The sequence below is a fragment of the Lasioglossum baleicum genome, chromosome 10 (genome assembly GCF_051020765.1).
Source record: "Lasioglossum baleicum chromosome 10, iyLasBale1, whole genome shotgun sequence".
Classification (NCBI taxonomy): domain Eukaryota; kingdom Metazoa; phylum Arthropoda; class Insecta; order Hymenoptera; family Halictidae; genus Lasioglossum; species Lasioglossum baleicum.
The window spans coordinates 2,127,835-2,145,789 of NC_134938.1; the positions used below are offsets into that span (position 1 = coordinate 2,127,835).

General features: G+C 43.1%; 1 protein-coding gene across 2 annotated transcripts in view; it reads right to left on the reverse strand.

The window, feature by feature from the left end:
- The window catches only part of LOC143213134 (terminal nucleotidyltransferase 5C), a 116,139-nt gene that overhangs the window by 51,382 nt on the left and 46,802 nt on the right, over window positions 1–17,955 (reverse strand). Inside the window, exon 1 of one of the 2 annotated variants that reach the window (XM_076432725.1) lies at window positions 10,457–10,593. The exons of the other annotated variant lie outside the window; for it this stretch is intronic. The gene's annotated coding sequence lies outside the window, so the exon portion shown is untranslated. Of the gene's footprint in view, window positions 1–10,456; window positions 10,594–17,955 lie in introns of those variants that run through there. 2 annotated transcript variants of the gene reach the window in all.

The following is a 17,955-nucleotide window of genomic DNA, read 5'->3' on the forward strand; positions in this document are numbered from 1 at the left end:
GCGTGCGCGCCACGAAATGCCGCATTTTGCTTTTTAAGATATCGGTCTCGACGTTCCATTGAACTTTAAGATAATGAAATACGATTGCGTCGATTTGTCGCGCCGCCGTATCGCATTATGCATTCTTGACGCTTTCAGGTTTGCGTGCAAAGGTCGCCCGGGGTGAATGATACAGTCGCTATAAGATAGAGCACGACGAGATACAACACAGCTACTAATTGGTTCTGGAATCCTGTTTGTTAGACGCACACGTTGCTGGTCGTGCTGCGATTTTTCGTAGCTGTTCTCGGTGTCGACAGATCTGGGAGGGGGGGGGGGGGGGGAAACATTGCAAGAAGAATTCCAAGAAATATTTCTAACAAAAATTTGAAGAAAAATTTAACTCCTCTCTGAACACTCGAATCCTAATTAGAAGTTTCATTCGAGAGAGAGAGAAAAGAAAGATACACAGCCCTCGTTTGCCTGGTGGTTACGGGGTTCCGCGCTCCATGGAAATGAGCCTTTAAGCCCGCGAAGAGCAGCCTTTTGAACGTTTCGCGGTCGAAGGGCCACGGAAGAATACGAGCACCCGCGGTTAATATTTTCTAAATGAGGTCTCGAGCACAATCGAGGCGTGGGTGTTGCTCGCGGAATGATCTTTTATTTATAGCCGTCGCTAAAACCCGGGAAATTCTGCCATTGAAGCTCTGTTGCGATGGGAACCGACTGTTCTGTTTAAAGCTTCTTCCAATCTTAACGGACTCGATGGAGCCCAGCCTCTTGATTGAATTCTTCTGAACGTCGGGGACACAATGAACGTCTACGGCAATTTACGGAGGTCTAACATCCTCACTGCAAATTTATATTCGACAATCGTATTACTCCGATTAATACTGGAACTACCACACCAGTCGAAATGACTGGTTTTACAATTTCATTTCGCAATTTTCTTACTTCGTGTTACACTTTCTATCCTCGATGATGACTTTTGCAGCGATAACTAAAGGTGTAATATAATAAATTTGATTTTTCTTTAATTTATTCAAAATCAAAATAATTTTGTGTCACGGCTACTTGTACCAATTCCAGTCATTTTGACTGGTGCTTCTCGATGTGGAAAAGTATCTCATAATCTGTTTACCCGAACCCGAAATCGTTTATTCCATATTTAGATAGATTTATCGATGTTTTGTTGTGAAATTTAATCGCGCGTCTTATTCTGCCACAACACAGAACATAAACATAGCCCCTTTTTATTTTATTTTTATTTTACGTAGCTTCTTAAACTGCTGTGGTTATTAAGCGACGGGACCTACACAGTTTTTAAGGTGGGTTCCGAACCACCTTGGACACCACAGTTCCACCTTGAACACATTGTTGCAAAAAGTGAACAATATACCACTGGAATGCTCTGATATCGAGGATGGCGAATTGTACGAGCATGAATAAAGTGAATCAGGAGAAATTGAACTTTATAGTGATAATTAGACTGCGGATTTCATGAATTTATGGCCGAGATGGGTACGTACAGTTTCAAGCAGTGGACATGTTAAGAATATTTAAGGACGTCAATGTATGAGTTTCAGCTTAATATGATCATTAAAAGAAGAATACAATTTTTACTTGGCTCCTGCGACTTGTAATAAATCAATAATCATTTTGACTGGTTTTGGTGGAAATAGTTTCGTCTTAACCGTTGGTCGTTCTAGTGTTAATAGTGTACTACTTCGTACGGGAAGAAATTATTGTAAAATATTTGAAAAAGCAAGAAATTGTAGTTTGGCATGAAGCCCTTTTTGTCTAGGATTAATTAAAGGCGTCCGGAAGCGTCTGAATCTCATTGTCCCTCTTCTACGGTAAAATCAACGTTCATTTATCGCGAAACCACCGATTAAACAGTACTAATTGCTAGGGTACTCCTTATACACGTATTACTCTGTGAATTGATGATACGCACACCGACGTCAGCGTTGAAACTGGCTATTATCCCTTATTATATTCGATCTAACTATCCTATTTGTACCATAGATCACTTTAATTCGAAGTTTCGTCTTCGATTAAATTGCCGTTATTATTATCGGCGAGCTTATCCCGCGGTGTAAACGTAGCCTGGTGTTATCCGATCGTGCTATAAATAAACCGCATGAAAATTCGTAACCGAGGAAATTCATGAAAAATGTTAGGCTTCTCAAACAGGCTCTATAAAAAAATTGTAACTCGAGAAATTTTTATTATTTCTACTAGAAAAAAATCGTGAACGCACCTGAAATACCGATGAACATGTACAAAAAATCTCAATACCAAGGGGCGAATGCTTCTCTCGAAAAAAATTCCCAAAATATGGCAACTTTGGCACTCAGCACCAGTATACTCCCTTAAAACAGGCTCTATAAAAAAATATGTAACTCCTGCAATTTTTATTATTTTTACTTTAAAAAAATTGTGAATGCACCTCGAACACAAATAAATGTGTGTGCAAATTCTCAATGCAACAGGTTCACTAGTTTTTCCGAGATAAATTCCTGAAAACTCGGGAACCTTTAATTCCATCTAGTTTATGGGCACACTGTAAACAGTGATTTCAATTATATATATTTCTGTTGTCTAATGTGTAATCTACCGTTCGAGTATTCCATGGTGGATCCTGTCCGGACATCCGGTCAACCGAGACAATATTTATCTCTGGATCCCGGTTGCGGAATCCGAATACGCGGTCAGTGGAGCTTCCTCGTGTGATTGTGTGTGTCGTGAAATTGACGAATGCGTTCGGTATGTTCACATTAATTAATTAAGCGAATTATCATTCCCGGAGAATTGTGCAACTTTGTTCAGACTCGTTCAACCTCATTGGACGTTTATTGAAATTTATTCGACATCGTTTAATCGAGAATGAATGAAAAACAAAATCGCAAAGATGTCGTAGAATATTGTTGCATTATTTCCAAACACAGTTTAGAACTTTCACCGGGTGATGAAAGAAAAACAGGTGTCTTCGCGATTCCCTTCTGCATATTAAAAAAAAAACAGAGAATACGATTTCTAACGTTCGTATCTGCTGTCGTCCGTGAACGTTCCGCGCAAACAGAATAGATAACAGTGGCAGAGCTGTGTCATTAGATGACGCGGGAGATGGCGACTTCGTAAGTCGCATATCATCGCTGGAAAGTTGGTCTCGCAGGTCGGGACATGTGGAGAGACAAAAGTCAACGAAAGTAGGAAGTGCGAGAGATCAGTGAAAGGCAGGGTTCTACCTTTTCGATCAGGGATCGTGATCTCGAAAAAAAAATAAAACAACAAAGACTGACAACAACGTGAACGATCTGCTACGTGAACGACCTCGCCACGAAAGGAGGAAGTGAAAGCTAAAAATTGGAATATCCGACGGAAGCTCGAAACATCTCGCTAATATTTCTCACCTCAACCCTTAAATTTATTAAAAGAATTCCTCTTAATTCGAAAAAATCAATTGAAACTTGAAATTTCAAATAAATTTACTGATCTGACTGGACGAGTTGATTATGCGAGCAGGCGACGCGGTGAGAGGTACACTGCTGTGCAAAAGAAAGTGGCAGCCGGCCATATCGAATTTCCATTCAAGCGTAAAAAATCAAATAAGAACAAAGTATTTTTGAGAAAGGATTCCGCTAGTAATCGAATAGTTCTCTGAGGATAGTTAAATTCAAAAAATCATTCATTGTACAAAACGATTTCGTTTGCACAGCGATGTACGTAGAAATCTGCAGGGGTCCCATAGATCGTCCAGAGGATCGAGCGAGGCGGATTATTCGGCGCAAAGATAATAGGAGGAAAGGAGGAAGTGTCGAGAGAACAAGTGAAAGGCGTGATTGGAAAATTCAGTGGCGAGATTACAACTCGAACACGACGCACGTGCGCGACGTATCGTGTCACGTAATGTCGCTATCTCGATTCGCTCTCCAATAGGAGCCGAGTGGTGGAGATGCACAGGGGAAACGTGGCGGATCGCATTCACTGGCTCGGGACAAGATACGGAACAGTTGTTGCCCAACTGAGTAACACGAGCAGACGTTTTGCAGCGAGCCTAGCTTTCCTATTCCCAAGGTGACTCCTGTTACTTCGTGACACGATGCTCCCAATGACCCATCGGTCACGCCATCGAACAAGAGCATCATCGAGTGCGTCAGCCTGAGATGGCACCGTCCAGGGTGCACCTTATATAGCCGCATGCAGACCACCCAAAGCCAATGTTCTTAATAGGATTCAAAAACTATCCCTATCCAGAGTCATCCGGGCATATAGAACCACATCCTTGGATGCTTTATGTGTGTGCACTTTCGGGTCTCCCTCCCCTCACACTCCTGGCCGAGGAGAGACGCCGCATATTTCTAAGGGTGCATTTATAGTGGAGCGGCGAGCATCGATGATAGCAGCGCGGTGAAAACAAGCCGACATTCGTGACAACATTTCGACACATACTAAAGAAAAACTACATATGTATTTTCATTGTTTTTCCTTTTTTTCACCTCGCTGCTCCACTATAAACCCATACTAAGGCAAGTTAATACGGCCAATGCTTCGGGGGAAGACTATAAACTGGAAATGAACAAAAATTAAAGAAACAGAAAGAGAAACTACACTGGAATTATGGCAGACTCGCTGTAACAATGCCACTCATGGGCGCAAGAGCCATACTTTAATCCCGAAGATATGCGAATGGGTCGAGGGGGCCCTAGAACGCTAGATTTTCACCTCACCCAGGTCCTTACAGGTCACGGATGCTTCGCAGACTATCTTCACAAGATAGGAAAACGAAACGACTCCAGTTGCATAATGTGCAAACAGCTCCGATTCCGAAAGAAACGAACTATTCTGCGAAAATGGACAGTTGTACTGGAGTGCATTAACAGCGTGGTTAAAGGATCCCATAAAGATGCCGAGACTTAAGCTCTACATGAATAAGATAATGAAACAGAAAGAAGAGACGGAACGAGAAGTCCAGCGTGAAGATAGAAGAGTCGAAAGACTCTCAAGAGCTAGGCAGTAACAACGGGTAGGTACCGACAGCAACCCCCACTCCGTGCAGTAATGCTGTATATGCGGTTCCGCGGGGAAAGGGTTCCCTTAGGGGAACCTAATATACTAGACTTACAATATTCAGGAGGAGGAGGGATTTTTAGTGGGTATAAGATCTGAGTCCCTCACGATGTGCGCAACGCATTTTCCCCTCCTCGTTAAAAAAAAAGGGTGCACCTGGATAACGTCATTCATCGACCACTTTCGTACGCTCTGGGCCCGCATTAGGCCCGGACAGGAGCCGCACTAGACGCGCACTAGGCCCGCTCTAGGGCAGAAGACAAGAACAGGAGTGGAAGAGATCCGAAGAGTAATGCGAATAGCGGGTCGCAGTGTTCATCATTCTTTGGTCCTGTAGGAGGTGGATAAAGTCTCTATCTGGAGTCCTGTACTTTTCGGTTGTTTTAGTGGGAATGGGCCCGGTACATCTGAGAGTAACGTGTCGAGCCCCACACATTCTTTTCGACCGTGTCATCTTTAGAGGGGCGTAAATGCATTTTTCCCTAACAGTCTTTAAACTATAAGAAAAGGCCCGCTCTCTAGGGCAATAGATAAGAACATGCGTGGGGTCACCAAGAAAATAACAGTGCATTCAGGCGCAATACGAGTGGGACCTTGTCTGCGCTTATTCTTGGATCTGGAGGAGGAAGCGGGTGAGAGCCCTCTTGGGCGGAAGTCTCATTCCCCCCAAACTTCCATCTTAGGGAGGGTGAGCGTAATGGTATTTCCCCACTGCCCTTAAAAAAAAAAGAAAATGTCTCTCAAGGCTCTCAAGGACAAGCCGAACGAGTCTCGCACCGGTTTTGCATTGCGAAAAGATGACAACGCAGAACGCGAACGACGCAGAAGTGGCGTCTCTCGGATCATTTAATTTGTGTCGGCGGTTCGATCAAGATGCGTCGCAGAATGTCAATCGGGTCCCTTAAGGTTGATGGTTGATTGCGCGCAAACATGTCTGTTTTTGGCACGGCTGTCGTCGCGACGCGACTAATTGCGCAGTCAACAGGTTGTTCGTGAACCGTGGCAAAAATCACGGTTAAATAAATCGGAGGCGGGAATTACAACGCGGCTGTACGCATGTGTGTGTATACATACCACACGTTGCAATACGAGCTTCTTCTTCGCATTCTCCCGCGATCAAACAGATCTCTTGTTTGTCGCGCTTACCGCGCGGTCCGATCGTGTATTGTTAGAACGATTACGAAATACTCGGGAACACGCGCGCGGGACGTTCGAGTGACGCGACCTAGGCCAACCGTGTCGTCGTCGGTGCAACAGGCTGTTTCTCCTCGACGCTAACATGTGATCCATGGACTCCTCTCTCTCTCTCTCTCTCTCTTTTCTTGGAACTTTTACGGGCTCGCCTGAGCGCAATACCGACGATAAAATCGCATTACTCCGTTTTTGGTATTTCTCTTTCGCCCATCATCGAGATAGAAGCTTACGTCATCGTACGCGGTGTCATCTGTAGAATGTACGGTACACTTTAGCTAGGCAGTGAACCAGTCTGACCTGTCACGCTCCGAGGTGAAACGCTATTCTCGAATCCAGGTGTTCTTTTTCTTTTATTTTATCACTGGTATTGTGTAGAGACAATGATCGCAATGTTCCGATAAATGCAATCATGTGGTTTCTAAAAGATAATGATCATTCTTAATGATCGGTGATTCTATCGTTAAGTTAACGACAGGCTTTGTGTTGCAACAATAGTGGCGCCGTTTTCAACAATACTGAACCGACACGGTTCGAAACGAAGCATCTACAGAAATTGTAGAGATAATCGTTCGTCACTGGAAGTGAAATCTTGCGAATTCCACAGCTTTTTGTGTTGTGAAAATGCCTCATAAAATAACGCAGCAAAATTTCCGAAAAAGGGAGAATATGGAAACACTCTGAACGAAGTCGAAACAGAAGATCAAAAGGCAACCGGACGGAGTCGGAAGGATCTATTGGATTGGCAAGGAAGTAATTTCGGCATTTTAAGGTGAAATGAAACCGAATTTCTTTATTCTAGCGATGAACTTTCATCGACAAAATATTTTCTTATTTTTTCTTTTCGGCGAAAGAGATCATCGAACAAAAGGAAAAATATCTTATTCGATAAAGATCATTGCTCGAATTAAAAAAACTGGTCTCTATATTCACCTTGAAATGTTTGCTGCGTAATGGAAGTCCTTCTAGCGCCGACAGGAACACAAATAACCACCGCTTTTATCGCCGCCATTACTACTATCCGCAAGATAAGAGAAACATTTATTCCTCTTTCCTTTTCGCAATCGAATAATTATTCGACCTTCACTGTGTGTGCGACGAATCTATGAGAAAGCATGCGTTGCCGCGTGTGTTTGTACTGGTACAGGGTGGAAAGGAACCATATTCCGATGAAAAAGATTTCACGCGAGTCGAAGACTTCAATTGTTGGAGAGAAATGATGAAAATTACAACTTTCGAGAATTAATTAAAAGTACGTTCACGAGGGAAATTGTTCCAACGGTGTAAACGGCGAATGCGAACGAGTGTAAGCAAACAACGATATGCAAACGCGGCTTTGGAAACGAACAAACATCTCGAGGAACAGGATGCGATAAAATACAACCAGGATAATAATAGACGTGTTTTGTAAGAATCTGTGTGTGTCCGTGCGTCCGTGTGTGTGTGCAATTACGATTAACAGATGGATTAACAATTGCCGTGAATAACACCCTCCTGTCGCGTCTATCGATTCCGAGAAAACGCGCGAATGTCTAACCTCGATCGATTTGAGATTTCCCGGAAGACGGTCTCGAGGAAAAACAATTTTCTAATCGACTAATTTATTTCGTCGGAGCGGAAACAAATGGACAGCGGATTTTATGCATGTTTTACGAAAATGAGTAGGTATAATTTAATTTTTTTGTTTTGCACGAAGATCCGCTGTCTAGTCATAAATAACATATTTCATGTGTCATCTATTCAAATTGAAATCGATTCGTCATCGATCCGCGCGTTCCAGCCGCCATTTCGTATTCATATTAACGCGCCTGATTTCGAATTACGTTCGTGTTTCGATTAAACTGCATCCCCGCAGCAGCTCGGCGAACAATTCATTCAAATTCCTCGAGCTGCCACGTGGAACATTGCGTAACGTTGCAATATAGTGTAACAAATTAATACTAAACCTATCGACCATCAAAAGTGACAGATGTATCATAAACAAAAAAAAACAAGATGGAGTAAAAAATGTATTCAAGTGTGATTGATTGAAATGTGATTGTGATTAAACAATCTAATATATATTTAGTAAAGAAACAAATTTTGCTCAACGAGACAATCATTTTTAGTCATGTCAGTCAAAATTTATTAACAAAATACAAACAAAATCTAAAATCTACGTAGATTTAAATTAAAATAAATATCTTTTTGGAGAACAAACTATAATTGAAATATATATAATACATATACGTATATATACGTGTAACAATATAAAATGTATAATATAATAATTATATATAATGATTCGTTACATTTAATAATTGTTAAAAAAAGAAGGTATTTAAATAAAAAAAAATATTATCAATAGCTAAGCTACGATATTATACAGGGTGTCCCAAAATTCGTGAAAATCCCGAAAGGGGGTGGTTCCTGAGACCATTTCAGGCGACATTTTCCTTAGCAAAAAAATGTTATCCGCGGCTTTGTTTAGGAGTTATTAACGAAAAACACGGACCAATCAGAGCGCGACCTAGACGCGAGTTGCCACAGTCGGCCAATAGACATTTGGCGCGCCGGGCCGACTGTGAAAATGAAAAAATGACGCGGGATCCTGCGGGATTGCAATCCCTAAATGTGATACATGAAACAACGATTTAGCCAATAGCGCTTCGAAATTTCTCTATTCCCAATGTAAAGTCTCCCAAAGGTAGTGGGGCTCGAAACAGGGGAGAAACCCGTCAGAAAAAAGCAGTGTGCTCGGGGAAAGGAAGAAAAGGACTTGAAGGAAAGGTCGCGCGTCTGCGCAGACGATGCGCGTTCTAGAAAGAGCGCGACCGTTCGTATATCCGCGTTTACGTTCACTTAAAATCCGTCGGTAAGCTAGACATCCAACAACGTTCCATCGTCGCCTAGATAATCATGAAAACCCGGCGAGTACGATAAACAATTCAATTTCCAACTTTCTATAATCATCCAGTCCCCATTAACTACTTGCCGTACGAGGATTTAGACAATGTCCAACAAATATGAATGTTAAACGTTTCTTTTTCGATTGAATAAAATTTGACTTTAAAATAAATGTAGCCATGCATTTACATAACTGTCAATAAAATGATACGACGAGGGGTTAAAGCCATAGTACCTATACTGTATAACATTCAAAGATTCCAAGATTTGAACATGTTCCCTGTTAATACTGAACCTACCGAGCTCTAAAAGTGACTAGTACTTGTTTTGTCTGATAAAAATAACAAGATTTAATTTATTTAGCGCTTTTGATTACTGAAAAACACTACGTTTGCATTATCGAGAAATGAGAAGGCGCATCCCTTGCAATCCTGGAAACGAGTCTACTCCGTTAATTCTGGAAGCGAGGTCCCTGAAGCGGCGCACAGTGGGTAAATCTGACCTAACTCGATTCGAAATCAAAGAACTTTCGATAGAAATGAGGTAGAGCGATGAATTTTTTTTTAAATTAAAGCTGGAACTTTGCAGAATATGGGAAAAATAGGGAGATCACGGTACGAACGGTTTTTAACCTCGAGAAAATTCGTTAAACTTGCACGATATCGAGAAAATGTGGTTTCTCCGTTACCACGGGCGGAAAATTTTTTTGAAATTTTTGCTATATATCATTTCTCGTAGATTTTTTCACGCTGCTTTCAAATCTGGTCTCAAAATTTGTCTACGACCGCTGGTTTTCTCAAGTAATCGATTTTTGTGACAAGAAATCATTTCAACGAAAACATGATTTCATTAATTTCTCGTCACAAAAATCGATTACTTGAGAAAACCAGCGGTCGTAGACAAATTTTGAGACCAGATTCGAAAGCAGCGTGAAAAAATCTACGAGAAATGATATATAGCAAAAATTTCAAAAAAATTTTCCGCCCGTGGTAACGGAGAAACCACATTTTCTCGATATCGTGCAAGTTTAACGAATTTTCTCGAGGTTAAAAACCGTTCGTACCGTAATCTCCCTATTTTCCCCCATATTCTGCAAAGTTTCAGCTTTAATTTTTAAAAAAATGCATCGCTCTAGCTCATTTCTATCGAAAATTCTTTGATTTCGAATCGAGTTAGGTCAAATTTACCCACTGTGCGGCGTTTGAATCGGATCACTAGAGCCGGGCGATCGATAGCGTGCGACATAGTGGGGGGGGGGGGGGGGGGGGGCAACGGATTCCGCTGCCATATGGAGGTCGACTGTAGACAACAAGGTGTATGTACTTACATCAGTTAAGAGCCTGTCGCTTCGCGGTGGTCGGGACGCGTTCGCGACAACAGGATTTTTTTCTCTCGCCGCTGCGTTCACAGGTGTCTCGGTGTGGGTCACACGGTTTATATCCGATCCGGAGAGAGTGTACGTTCCTTCGGATCCACTGGGGCGCTTATGTTTATGCTCGTGATCGATCGTTGTCGAACACAAGTGGTCCGGGGCACCCACACGTGACCGTTCGCGAACCGGCGAGTATAGATTCCGGAATTTATACGCAGTGGAGCAACACGCACGGGGTTGTCGGTCCTCGCCGCTAATTGTGCGGTCACAAAAACAAAAACCAAATAGGCAAACTTCGTAGACGACCGACGACGCAGTACTGCCCGTCGTCCGTGACGGGCAGACGTGAACGGAACTGGATAGACGGCGACAGTAAACGAATTCGATCGCAGGTCCTCTTCCCCGTTAATGTGTGTCGTCGTCTGTTGAATGTAGCTACGTCTGATCGATTCCGGTTTTCACGAGTCACCCGTTCACGGAGAACAGCGTCGCCTTCTTCGCTTGTCCTCGTGGCTTGTTGGTAAACACACGAGAGAGTAGCGAGAACGGTAATCGGGAAACTCTGTCGCGCGGTTTACGACGCGACGATGATCCTAGCACGATCGACGAGAAATCGAACTTATTCTTCAACGTTTGGTTTCACACGTCGACCAACACACAACAAGTCGCCGCGGCGAACCAATTGACACTGACAGCCGCGTTCAACTCGACCGCGCACGCACTCTCCCCACCGCACCCCCACTGCCAATATTCCCCCACCTCTGCCAGAACGCCTGTCACCTTCCCTCTTGCCGTAGACACCTTACTCCCACCAGTCTCTCGAGATTCATTGCCTTCTCTCTATCCTTCTCCCTACCCACCCTACGGACCAGATACGTCATCGGAGATCTACTACTCTCTATCTGTTTCTCGAGTTACGCGCGCTCCTGACTCAGAACCGCGAGCTTCTCGACGTGCGTTGCGCGGATCTACACGCGTCGTTTCGCCAGATGATGCGACCAAAGAATGCCGGCCGGCTCGAGATAACTCGCTGGCCCCACCGAAACCGTCATACGTATTTTTAAATATTCTCGTGTCGCTCAGTTTCGCCAGAATCTCGCCAAAGATTTTCACATTCTTCCACGGCGTCCGTCTCCCGGGATTGTTCCTAAACAATGGCAAACATGTTTTCAAACACTAACACTAACCGTACCACGACCGGTTACTTTATTATTATTGAAATTATACAGATGCTTCCTTCAGAAATTATTCAATAAATTTCTTTATTTAATTACGTGTTGTTATAAAAATTAATCTTTATAAAACAATATGTGTATGTCCGATCCGATCCGGTCCGGTCCGATCAAAAAATCTGAAGCTGTTGGGTCCAATTTTGGAGAAGTAATTCGTTTTTTTAATGTGTACGCGAATACTTTGTACACCGACTGTAGTTGGGGCCCCTAACCCCAACTAAATAACTTCATGCCCCTTTTGCTTGGGGCCCCGGGCATTTGCCCAAGTTGCCCATAGGGTAACGCGCCACTAAGTACGGTTAGTGTTGAAGCAGTTCATTAGTTGCTCGTGAAATCGTTTATATATTCACGAATATCTTCTAAATTGTTCAGACGGCGGTGTAGCGGAGATTAATTCTCGTAGGGTTCAACAGTCGAAGATAGAATTGACCTTATACGAAGGCTAGATAAAACACAGGGATTCGGTGTGTCTGCTCAAGTATAAATCGTGACCATTCTATGATAGAAAAATACCATGCATTCGGCTCTACTATCGTTGTAAACCATCACTCATGTTACGAAAGCGTTGTGACAGCTGCGACCAGATAAGAGCCTCCACAATTCATGAAATGTTTATTCACGTAGGAAGCGTACAAAGCGGTCCCGGTGCTCTTCAACATCAAAAGTTAATTGCTCGGTAATTAAACGTAATTGCGCAACAGCTTCTGTGCGACTCCGAAATCCGACTGAAGACATTTCCGAGAGAACAAACTCGTCGAACAGTTGCAGAAGAAAAATTCAAACCAATTGTAGGAAACACAGAACTTTTTCTAAATAGAGATGAAAGTTGCTGCTGTGTGGACGCAGCTTTACCACAATCGTAATCCTTTCGTTGTTGAAATTTCGTGCTTTAACCCGAGAATGAAGACGTTTGACAATGCCATTGGTCAGCGACTGTAGGCGATACCACCGGGTCTCGATAGCTGAGGCAACAATCGCACTCAAAATAACCTTTAGCTCGAGTGATGCTGTCTATGACGCGTGACATTTGACTCGGCAGAGAATTCACTTCGTGAAAATCGCTAGGGTTTGTCCGCCTATCGTTACCGTGAAAGTTCCTGCGGATTCGAGCAATTAACCTGCCAGTTCGATCTGCTCCAGTCGATTCAAACGGTCCGATTGGCTGTCCGAACCACTTCGATTTATCTGGTTTATTGGTGAAAGATAACGAAAATACCCGAACGCGCCTCAAACACCATTGAATAGGTACAAAAAATCTCAATACAAACGGTCCAATGGTTCTCCCGAAAAAAATTCCCAACATATTTTGGCACCGAACACCAGAATACTCCCTTAAAACAGCCACCATAAAAAGAATTTGTAACTCGTGACATTTTTATTATTTCTACTTGAAGAAAATCGTGAACGCACCTCAAATACCCATAAATATGTACAAAAAATGTCAATACCAAGGGGCCAATGGTTCTCTCGGAAAAAATTCCCAAAATATGGCAACTTTGGCACTCAACACCAGAATACTCCCTTGGAACAGGCTGTATAAAAAAATTTGTAACTCATGAAATTTTTATTATTTCTGCTTGGAAAAAATTGTGAACGCACCTGAAATATCAATACATATGTACGAAAAATCTCAATACAAAGGGTCCAATGGTTCTCCTGAAGAAAATCACTTAATCCCGGGAAGAGGGAGGGGGAAAAGAGAGTATTGTGCTCACGTTAATGTAGTAAGTGTATAGTTCCGAGCGGTTTCTAGAATCGCGATACTACGGTCGTCTATAGCCGGAAAGTCCATAGGCAATGACTCTCCGACAAAGCCATTTAAATATTTCCACATCGACGGAAGTTTTAAAGTGGTGTCGCCCTAGTTTGTGACACGCGGTCTTCCCATTCGAATAGAAATTTTCTAGATCGATGCTGCTGCTCTACGGACTGGTCATTTCTTCCGGCGCGGTAGGATCCATTCCGGGGTGCACGCGGAAAAAGGAAGACGGTAATTAATGCAATTAAGATGCAACGTGCCCGAGAACTGTGTCCGATCGATCGGACACGCACACGGATAATGTGCAGAGATCATGCGAATTAAACGTGCACGCAAAGAGACGAGTATTTCTCGCAACGTTCTCGTAATGTCCGCATAATATTTTCATAATATTCGAGCACGATAAACGGCCACGATATCGGTGCACGCGTTTATTGGACTAGAACTCGAGCCTACGTCGCCGTACCCCGTAATTTCTCTATTGCTTGAAAAAAAAGCAACGTGATGCAAGCAGCTACACTGGTTTTAATTGGCTGCCGGAGGAATGGGAAAAAAATCGTGTTAAATTACACGCGCCCGAGAAATAGTTTCCAACTTTCGCGAGATCGGAGATTCTCGTTCGAGGAAATTCTTAACGCGAACGCTGCGCTCGTGCGTGCTCGTCTGTGTAGACTAGGATAAACGAACTCCGATTTCAGTTGTTCGATAACAAGGCAGATTCCGATAACACGACATTCTTAGGTTTTTCAGTTTTCTGATAAATCCTCGGAAATGTCTGGTAGGACTTTCGATAAAAATTGATCTCACATCATTAAAGGCGATGTAACATTCTTCGATTTTTCATTTTTCTGATAAATTTCCAGTTGCAGCGCCCGCTCTAGCGGTCACGTCGCCCCAGACAAAAAGTCAAATTGCCATCAAATATATATATTAAATCAAATCATTTTATTTAAATTTTAATAAAAGTAATTTTCTGTTAATTGGGTATTTAACACATCAATATTTTTCTCATACTTACAGCCAAAATGGCGCCCCGGACAAATGTCCGGGTCTAGGGGCGGGCCCTGCTAGTTGTTGTTGAACCTGTCGTCAAACAAGGGACTGTTCCCAACAACAGACACTGTCTGCAGAACTTCTAGTTCTGAAGTAACGCTCTGTGCTTTCTGTCGAGGAACAAAGTGGAGAAACTAAGTCTACCATTCTGATATATAGCGAACAAAGTATACAGGAAGCACGTTTAAGGGTGGGAAAGGGTATTAGCCCAACTACTTGCCCCTGTCTTCTTCTTTTAATTTCGACTCGCGTTTTATTAGAAGGAGAAGCACGTCGGCAGAGTTTCAAATTGTAGGTCAGTCAGTTATCGCGGGTTGTTGACTCTACATCAGATCGTTACTTTCACGTCACAATGTTGGACGAGCTTTTAGATGAAAGCCGTGCAATTTGTCTATTCCCGGTCTTTGTCGAGTTATAAGTGCAAAATACAGGGTGACAAGAAATAACGGAGTTAAACATTTCTTATTATAATTCTGTCAAATCGACGAATTTTGAAAAACCAAATAATAACAACCATAACATGGACCTCTAGTATTCATATATTTAAGAAGTTTCGAAATGGCCACCCTTTGCGCCGATACAGAGGCACAAACGTGTTTTGAAATTTTCGGCAATGGGCCGCAGCTCTTCTGACGTCATTCGGTCCCACTCCTGGTACAGAGATTTTTTCAATGATTCCAAATTTTTATTTGGTTTTTCAAGGTTCATCGATCTGACAGAATTATAATAAGAAATGTTTAACTCCGTTATTTCTTGTCACCCTGTGAAAATTGTCCGACTGGTTCGATCACTCGAGGATTCGGTAAAAACGTAGAACAGCTTTATGAATAATGAAAAAAGTAAATATTTTGTGACGAGGATAAACAGAGTGCTACTACCTTGCAGGGTAATTAGAACAGAGGTGTTCGAGGATGTGGTGGTTCTTTTCCATGGTAGCCTGAAAGATTTTTTTCTCCCGCATCCGTACTTTGAATCGACTTTCCTCGAAGCTGGCGGCTCGGATAACGGCCGCGTGATTCTCCTACGACGTAAATTTTGCAGGAAACTGGTTGGTTCGGTGCACGAGATCGCAAACCGCAACCAATTTCGTCTACCGCCGAGAGGGTCGGAGCAGTAATGCAGGCCACAATGTTGCGAATGCAGTGATGCGCGGGAACGCACATCATCAGCGGGGGCCAACAACGAAAGAGCAACGAATGGCGAAGAGCATCGTGCTCGGGAGCACGGACGAAGTGAAGGTGTCGATGACGTAACGTGCAGCAACGTAGTCGGGGGGGACTTTAGGGGGGAGCGTCAGTGACAGTAAAGCGGGGCAACGTGTCCTGTGAGAGGACGAAAAGGTGGGGGGCAAACGCATCGGGTGCGCGCAAGCGCAACGACGCGCAACGTTGTGGTGCGCACCGCGTTGTGCTCTGTTGCGCCGTCGCTTAGGCTACGCTTAGGCGACCGTCAAGGACGTTCGAGCTCGGCTCTCCGTGTCGGAGGAGAGAAAGAGGACTGATTAGGAATTATTCGCATAGTTAGGGCACAGTGGTTAGGGGCACAGAACCCGATCCACTATTGTGACAGTGTATAATTGAGGCGACCATTCTTAATTTGTAAATCTGCTAACATGATCTTCATGTTGCGAAACAGTAGTTTGATTTTTTCGAGGTCCTATCCCCTAAATGTCCTCACTGTTTCTCTAATTGTAAGTGATTGTATAATTCAGTCAACCATTCTTAATTTTAGAATCTATTGCTGAAACGATCTTCATGTTGCGAAACAGTAGTATGATTTTTTGAGGTCCTACCCCCTAAATGTCCTGCCTGTTTCTCTAATTGTAATTGTTTGTATAATTGAGTCGGCCATTCATAATTTTTTTTAAATCTATTGTTCACATGATCTTCATGTCGCGAAACAGTAGTATGATTTTTTAAGATCCTACCCCCTAAGTGTCCTCTATGTTTCTCTAATTGTTACAAATATTATGCCAATGCATCATTGAGTCAACCATTTAGTAATTTGTAAATGTACCTCGAGATCTTTCGAGGCCTATTCCGTAACTGTTCTCACTGTTTCTCTAATTGTAACAAACGCATGGAGCCCATTGGACTTACCATTACGTTAATGCATCATTGAATCAACTATTCCTAATTTGTGAATCTACTACTAACATGATTTCCACATGTTACACAACAGTAATCTAATTTCTCAGACCTACCCCTAAGTGTGCTCACTGTTTCGCTAATTGTCACAAACGCATCGACGCCGCTCGCTCGTGACGCACGGCTCGCGACGGGTGCCCGAGTCCTGCGGAATCGGATTCGATTTGTCTCTGAAAAGTTCAATATGTGGTAAGACCCCGCGCAGCCACGTTGCATAACCGAAGAAACGGGCGAACGTTGCGAGGCCGGAGAGTTATAAATTAAAAACGATTCCCCAGCGCGATAATGAATTTCTTTCCTTGAAAATTCACTTTAGATCGCCGGCTAAACGATTGCGTTACTCTCTATAGTGTTCGCCGGCGAATTTCTCTTGCTCGTTTTTGATCGATGTTGTCTTAACCTCTACGGCGCCGCTGACCGATACGTCGCGACGGATAAGAAGCCATCCGTCGCGCTGGATGTAAATTAGGCGAACTACCGTGTGTACTTTTTCTTTTACATCGTCTAGCCACTATCTAAAACACAGTACACACTTTGCCGAGTAGTTAAAACTTGAAACTTGACACATTTCCTGCAATGATTGCGCGCTAACATCAGAATGAATGATATACCAGAGTTAGGCGTGATCTCATCGAACATATGGCTCCTAATTTAGGGCGGTCACTGCTGGGTCGATCATCGTAAAGATATAAACCGAGGCCAGACTCTATAGTTCTTCGTCAATTGTCCGGATAAATTTTATTCTCGATCATTTTATTGTAGAAATGTGTTTCATGGATGTAAGGGTAATAACCCCAAAACATTGCAGACAGTGTCTCATTCCAGCAAATCGAAGACCTCTGAAAATGTGTATGCCAGATTTTTCCAGCGTTTTGCGAGAAGAATATTTCAGCTGCGAAAGGCTCGCCGTTTCGTCACCGATTTTTTAAAGAGATCGCAACATTTCGAGCTGGTTCGAAGCGTTTCGTAGTGGTTTCTCGAACGGGAGAGACGAGGATCAGGAGAACGAGAGGCTAGAACCGAGAAAGAGGGAGGAGGAAAAAAGTCGAGAAGAGAGCGAGAGTCGGTACGAAAGCGAGTGAATGAGAAAGGCAGAGTGAGAAAGTTGCTAGACTCCGTTCGATCGAAGAAGGATGCATTGATCGAGCGAGTACAAGTGCTAGTGCAATCAGAGAGGGGGCGAGAGAGAAAGAGAGAGAGAGAGAGAGAGAGAGAGAGAGAGCGAGAGAGAGAGTCAGAGTGAAGAAGAGAGAACGCGAAACT